This window comes from Mixophyes fleayi, chromosome 3, assembly GCF_038048845.1.
Source record: "Mixophyes fleayi isolate aMixFle1 chromosome 3, aMixFle1.hap1, whole genome shotgun sequence".
In the NCBI taxonomy this organism is placed as follows: domain Eukaryota; kingdom Metazoa; phylum Chordata; class Amphibia; order Anura; family Limnodynastidae; genus Mixophyes; species Mixophyes fleayi.
The window spans coordinates 321,340,038-321,347,998 of record NC_134404.1 but is presented as its reverse complement, the minus strand read 5'-3'; positions in this window follow the sequence as shown (position 1 = coordinate 321,347,998).

The window sequence follows — 7,961 nt, the reverse complement described above, 5'->3', positions numbered from 1 at the left end:
TGTACTGCAATTATGTACTCTGGGTAAGGGGCTCACAAGCTGGGCTCTATCTGCTTCTGTCTGGTTGTCTGTTCATACTTCATCCACCCGTGTGTCCTTGTATCATGCCCTCTTGTATCATGCCTCTTTGTATCACACCTCTTTGTATCATGCCTCCTTGTATCACACCTCTTTGTATCATGCCTCCTTGTATCATGTCTCACTGTATCATGCCTCCTTATGTCATGTCTCCCTGTATCATGCTTCCTTGTATCATGCCTCCTTGTATCATGTCTCTTTGTATCACACCTCTTTGTATCATGCCTCCTTGTATCATGTCTCCCTGTATCATGCCTCTTTGTATCATGCCTCTTTGTATCATGCCTCCTTGTGTCATGTCTCCTTGTATCATCCCTCTTTGTATCATGAATCCTTGTATCATGCCTCCTTGTATCATCCCTCTTTGTATCATGAATCCTTGTATCATGCCTCTTTGTATCACGCCTCCTTATATCACGCCTCCTTGTATCATGTCTCCCTGTATCATGCTTCCTTGTATCATACCTCTTTGTATCATGCCTCCTTGTATCATGCCTCTTTGTATCATGGCTCCTTGTATCATGCCTCCTTGTATCATTCCTCTTTGTATCATGAATCCTTGTATCATGCCTCCTTGTATCATGTCTCCCTGTATCATGTCTCCTTGTATCATGCTTCCTTGTATCATACCTCTTTGTATCATGCCTCCTTGTATCATGCCTCTTTGTATCATGGCTCCTTGTATCATGTCTCCCTGTATCATGCCTCATTGTATCATGCCTCCTTGTATCATGCCTCCTTGTATCATCCCTCTTTGTATCATGAATCCTTGTATCATGCCTCCTTGTAATATGTCTCCCTGTATCATGTCTCCCTGTATCATGCTTCCTTGTATCATGCCTCCTTATGTCATGTCTCCCTGTATCATGCCTCCTTGTATCATGCCTCCTTGTATCATGTCTCCTTGTATCATCCCTCTTTGTATCATGCCTCCTTGTATCATGTCTCCTTATATCACGCCTCCTTGTATCATGTCTCCCTGTATCATGCTTCCTTGTATCATACCTCTTTGTATCATACCTCATTGTATCATGCCTCCATGTATCATGCCTCTTTGTATCATGGCTCCTTGTATCATGTCTCCCTGTATAATGCCTCATTGTATCATGCCTCTTTGTATCATGCCTCCTTGTATCATGTTTCCCTGTATCATTTCTCCCTGTATCATGCTTCCTTGTATCATGCTTCCTTGTATCATACCTCTTTGTATCATACCTCTTTGTATCATGCTTCCTTGTATCATACCTCCTTGCATCATGCCTCTTTGTATCATGCCTCCTTGTATCATACCTCTTTGTATCATACATCTTTGTATCATGGCTCCTTGTATCATGTCTCCCTGTATCATGCCTCTTTGTATCATGCCTCCTTGCATCATGTCTCCCTGTATCATGCTTCCTTGTATCATGCCTCCTTGTGTCATGTCTCCTTGTATAATGCTTCCTTGTATCATGCCTCCTTATGTCATGCCTCCTTGTGTCATGTCTCCTTGTATCATGCCTCCTTATATCACGCCTCTTTGTATCATGCTTCCTTGCATCATGCCTCTTTGTATCATGCCTCATTGTATCATGCATCTTTGTATCATGCCTCTTTGTATCATGCCTCATTGTATCATGCATCTTTGTATCATGCCTCCTTGTGTCATGTCTCCTTGTATCATCCCTCTTTGTATCATGCCTCATTGTATCATGCATCTTTGTATCATGCCTCCTTGTGTCATGTCTCCTTGTATCATCCCTCTTTGTATCATGCCTCCTTCTATCATGCCTCCTTGCATCATGCCTCCTTGGAACATGCCTCCTTGTATCATGCCTCCTTGTATCATGCCTCACTGTATCATGCCTCCTTCCTTCATGCCTCTTTGTATCATGCCTCCTTGTATCATGCCTCCTTGCATCATGTCTCCCTGTATCATGCTTCCTTGTATCATGCCTCTTTGTATCATGCCTCCTTATGTCATGCCTCCTTGTATCATGCCTCCTTGTATCATGTCTCCTTGTATCATCCCTCTTTGTATCATGCCTCCTTGTATCATGTCTCCTTATATCACGCCTCCTTGTATCATGTCTCCCTGTATCATGCTTCCTTGTATCATACCTCTTTGTATCATACCTCATTGTATCATGCCTCCATGTATCATGCCTCTTTGTATCATGGCTCCTTGTATCATGTCTCCCTGTATAATGCCTCATTGTATCATGCCTCTTTGTATCATGCCTCCTTGTATCATGTTTCCCTGTATCATTTCTCCCTGTATCATGCTTCCTTGTATCATGCTTCCTTGTATCATACCTCTTTGTATCATACCTCTTTGTATCATGCTTCCTTGTATCATACCTCCTTGCATCATGCCTCTTTGTATCATGCCTCCTTGTATCATACCTCTTTGTATCATACATCTTTGTATCATGGCTCCTTGTATCATGTCTCCCTGTATCATGCCTCTTTGTATCATGCCTCCTTGCATCATGTCTCCCTGTATCATGCTTCCTTGTATCATGCCTCCTTGTGTCATGTCTCCTTGTATAATGCTTCCTTGTATCATGCCTCCTTATGTCATGCCTCCTTGTGTCATGTCTCCTTGTATCATGCCTCCTTATATCACGCCTCTTTGTATCATGCTTCCTTGCATCATGCCTCTTTGTATCATGCCTCATTGTATCATGCATCTTTGTATCATGCCTCTTTGTATCATGCCTCATTGTATCATGCATCTTTGTATCATGCCTCCTTGTGTCATGTCTCCTTGTATCATCCCTCTTTGTATCATGCCTCATTGTATCATGCATCTTTGTATCATGCCTCCTTGTGTCATGTCTCCTTGTATCATCCCTCTTTGTATCATGCCTCCTTCTATCATGCCTCCTTGCATCATGCCTCCTTGGAACATGCCTCCTTGTATCATGCCTCCTTGTATCATGCCTCACTGTATCATGCCTCCTTCCTTCATACCTCTTTGTATCATACCTCTTTGTATCATGCTTCCTTGTATCATACCTCCTTGCATCATGCCTCTTTGTATCATGCCTCCTTGTATCATACCTCTTTGTATCATACATCTTTGTATCATGGCTCCTTGTATCATGTCTCCCTGTATCATGCCTCTTTGTATCATGCCTCCTTGCATCATGTCTCCCTGTATCATGCTTCCTTGTATCATGCCTCCTTGTGTCATGTCTCCTTGTATAATGCTTCCTTGTATCATGCCTCCTTATGTCATGCCTCCTTGTGTCATGTCTCCTTGTATCATGCCTCCTTATATCACGCCTCTTTGTATCATGCTTCCTTGCATCATGCCTCTTTGTATCATGCCTCATTGTATCATGCATCTTTGTATCATGCCTCTTTGTATCATGCCTCATTGTATCATGCATCTTTGTATCATGCCTCCTTGTGTCATGTCTCCTTGTATCATCCCTCTTTGTATCATGCCTCATTGTATCATGCATCTTTGTATCATGCCTCCTTGTGTCATGTCTCCTTGTATCATCCCTCTTTGTATCATGCCTCCTTCTATCATGCCTCCTTGCATCACGCCTCCTTGTATCATGCCTCCTTGTATCATGCCTCTTTGTATCATGCCTCTTTGTATCATGCCTCCTTGTATCATGCCTCTTTGTATCATGCCTCATTGTATCATGCATCTTTGTATCATGCCTCCTTGTATCATGCCTCCTTGTATCATCCCTCTTTGTATCATGAATCCTTGTATCATGCCTCCTTCTATCATGCCTCCTTGCATCATGCCTCTTTGTATCATGCCTCTTTGTATCATGCCTCCTTGTATCATGCCTCTTTGTATCATGCCTCTTTGTATCATGCCTCCTTGTATCATGCCTCTTTGTATCATGCCTCATTGTATCATGCATCTTTGTATCATGCCTCCTTGTATCATGCCTCCTTGTATCATCCCTCTTTGTATCATGCCTCCTTGTATCATGCCTCTTTGTATCATGCCTCATTGTATCATGCATCTTTGTATCATGCCTCCTTGTGTCATGTCTCCTTGTATCATCCCTCTTTGTATCATGAATCCTTGTATCATGCCTCCTTGTATCATCCCTCTTTGTATCATGAATCCTTGTATCATGCCTCTTTGTATCACGCCTCCTTATATCACGCCTCCTTGTATCATGTCTCCCTGTATCATGCTTCCTTGTATCATACCTCTTTGTATCATGCCTCCTTGTATCATGCCTCTTTGTATCATGGCTCCTTGTATCATGCCTCCTTGTATCATTCCTCTTTGTATCATGAATCCTTGTATCATGCCTCCTTGTATCATGTCTCCCTGTATCATGTCTCCTTGTATCATGCTTCCTTGTATCATACCTCTTTGTATCATGCCTCCTTGTATCATGCCTCTTTGTATCATGGCTCCTTGTATCATGTCTCCCTGTATCATGCCTCATTGTATCATGCCTCCTTGTATCATGCCTCCTTGTATCATCCCTCTTTGTATCATGAATCCTTGTATCATGCCTCCTTGTAATATGTCTCCCTGTATCATGTCTCCCTGTATCATGCTTCCTTGTATCATGCCTCCTTATGTCATGCCTCCTTGTATCATGCCTCCTTGTATCATGTCTCCTTGTATCATCCCTCTTTGTATCATGCCTCCTTGTATCATGTCTCCTTATATCACGCCTCCTTGTATCATGTCTCCCTGTATCATGCTTCCTTGTATCATACCTCTTTGTATCATATCTCATTGTATCATGCCTCCATGTATCATGCCTCTTTGTATCATGGCTCCTTGTATCATGTCTCCCTGTATAATGCCTCATTGTATCATGCCTCTTTGTATCATGCCTCCTTGTATCATGTTTCCCTGTATCATTTCTCCCTGTATCATGCTTCCTTGTATCATGCTTCCTTGTATCATACCTCTTTGTATCATACCTCTTTGTATCATGCTTCCTTGTATCATACCTCCTTGCATCATGCCTCTTTGTATCATGCCTCCTTGTATCATACCTCTTTGTATCATACATCTTTGTATCATGGCTCCTTGTATCATGTCTCCCTGTATCATGCCTCTTTGTATCATGCCTCCTTGCATCATGTCTCCCTGTATCATGCTTCCTTGTATCATGCCTCCTTGTGTCATGTCTCCTTGTATAATGCTTCCTTGTATCATGCCTCCTTATGTCATGCCTCCTTGTGTCATGTCTCCTTGTATCATGCCTCCTTATATCACGCCTCTTTGTATCATGCTTCCTTGCATCATGCCTCTTTGTATCATGCCTCATTGTATCATGCATCTTTGTATCATGCCTCTTTGTATCATGCCTCATTGTATCATGCATCTTTGTATCATGCCTCCTTGTGTCATGTCTCCTTGTATCATCCCTCTTTGTATCATGCCTCATTGTATCATGCATCTTTGTATCATGCCTCCTTGTGTCATGTCTCCTTGTATCATCCCTCTTTGTATCATGCCTCCTTCTATCATGCCTCCTTGCATCATGCCTCCTTGGAACATGCCTCCTTGTATCATGCCTCCTTGTATCATGCCTCACTGTATCATGCCTCCTTCCTTCATGCCTCTTTGTATCATGCCTCCTTGTATCATGCTTCCTTGTATCATGCCTCCTTGCATCATGTCTCCCTGTATCATGCTTCCTTGTATCATGCCTCTTTGTATCATGCCTCCTTATGTCATACCTCCTTGTGTCATGTCTCCTTGTATCATGCCTCCTTGTATCACGCCTCTTTGTACCATGCCTCATTGTATCATGCATCTTTGTATCATGCCTCCTTCCATCATACCTCTTTGTATCATGCCTCCTTCCATCATACCTCTTTGTATCATGCCTTTTTGTATCATGCCTCCTTGTATCATACCTCTTTGTATCATGCTTCCTTGTATAATGCCTCCTTTTATCATGTCTCCTTGTATCATACCTCTTTGTATCATGCCTCCTTCCATCATACCTCTTTGTATCATGCCTCCTTCCATCATACCTCTTTGTATCATGCCTCCTTGTATCATGCCTCCATGTATCATGCCTCTTTGTATCATGGCTCCTTGTATCATGTCTCCTTGTATCATGCCTCCTTGTATCATGCCTCCTTGTATCATGCCTCTTTGTATCATGCCTCTTTGTATCATGCCTCCTTGTATCATGCCTCTTTGTATCATGCCTCATTGTATCATGCATCTTTGTATCATGCCTCCTTGTATCATGCCTCCTTGTATCATCCCTCTTTGTATCATGAATCCTTGTATCATGCCTCCTTCTATCATGCCTCCTTGCATCATGCCTCCTTGGAACATGCCTCCTTGTATCATGCCTCCTTGTATCATGCCTCCTTGTATCATGCCTCCTTCCATCATGCCTCTTTGTATCATGCCTCCTTGTATCATGCCTCCTTGCATCATGTCTCCCTGTATCATGCTTCCTTGTATCATGCCTCTTTATGTCATGCCTCCTTATGTCATGCCTCCTTGTGTCATGTCTCCTTGTATTACGCCTCCTTATATCACGCCTCTTTGTATCATGCTTCCTTGCATCATGCCTCTTTGTATCATGCCTCATTGTATCATGCATCTTTGTATTATGCCTCCTTGTGTCATGTCTTCTTTTATCATCCCTCTTTGTATCATGAATCCTTGTATCATGCCTCATTGCATCATGCCTCATTGTATCATGCCTCCCTGTATCATGCCTCCTTGGAACATGCCTCCTTGTATCATGCCTCACTGTATCATGCCTCCTTCTATCATGCCTCTTTGTATCATGCCTCCTTGTATCATGCCTCCTTGCATCATGTCTCCCTGTATCATGCTTCCTTGTATCATGCCTCTTTGTATCATGCCTCCTTATGTCATGCCTCCTTGTGTCATGTCTCCTTGTATCATGCCTCCTTGTATCACGCCTCTTTGTATCACACCTCCTTGTATCATGTCTCCCTGTATAATGCTTCCTTGTATCACGCCTCCTTGTATCATACCTCTTTGTATCATGCCTCTTTGTATCATGCCTCCTTGTATCATGCCTCCTTGTATCATGCCTCCTTGTATCATACCTCCTTGTATCATACCTCTTTGTATCATGCCTCCTTGTATCATGCCTCCTTGTATCATGCCTCTTTGTATTATGCCTCCTTGTATCATACCTCTTTGTATCATGCCTCCTTCCATCATACCTCTTTGTATCATGCCTCCTTCCATCATACCTCTTTGTATCATGCCTTTTTGTATCATACCTCTTTGTATCATGCTTCCTTGTATAATGCCTCCTTTTATCATGTCTCCTTGTATCATGCCTCCTTGTATCATCCCTCTTTGTATCATGCCTCCTTGTACCATGCCTCTTTTTATCATGCCTCCTTGTATCATGCCTCCTTGTATCATGCCTTTTTTGTATCATGCCTCCTTGCATCATGCCTCTTTGTATCATGCCTCCTTGTATCATGCCTCCTTGTATCATGCCTCTTTGTATCATGCCTCCTTGTATCATGCCTCCTTGTATCATACCTCTTTGTATCATGCCTCCTTCCATCATACCTCTTTGTATCATGCCTCCTTGTATCATGCCTCTTTGTATCATGCCTCCTTGTATTATGCCTCCTTGTATCATGCCTCTTTGTATCATGCCTCCTTGTATCATACCTCTTTGTATCATGCCTCCTTGTATCATACCTCCTTGTATAATGCCTCCTTGTATCATGCCTTTTTGTATCATGCCTCCTTGTATCATGCCTCCTTGTATCATACCTCTTTGTATCATGCCTCCTTCCATCATACCTCTTTGTATCATGCCTCCTTGTATCATACCTCTTTGTATCATGCCTCCTTCCATCATACCTCTTTGTATCATGGCTCCTTCCATCATGCCTCTTTGTATAATGCCTCCTTGTATTATGCCTCCTTG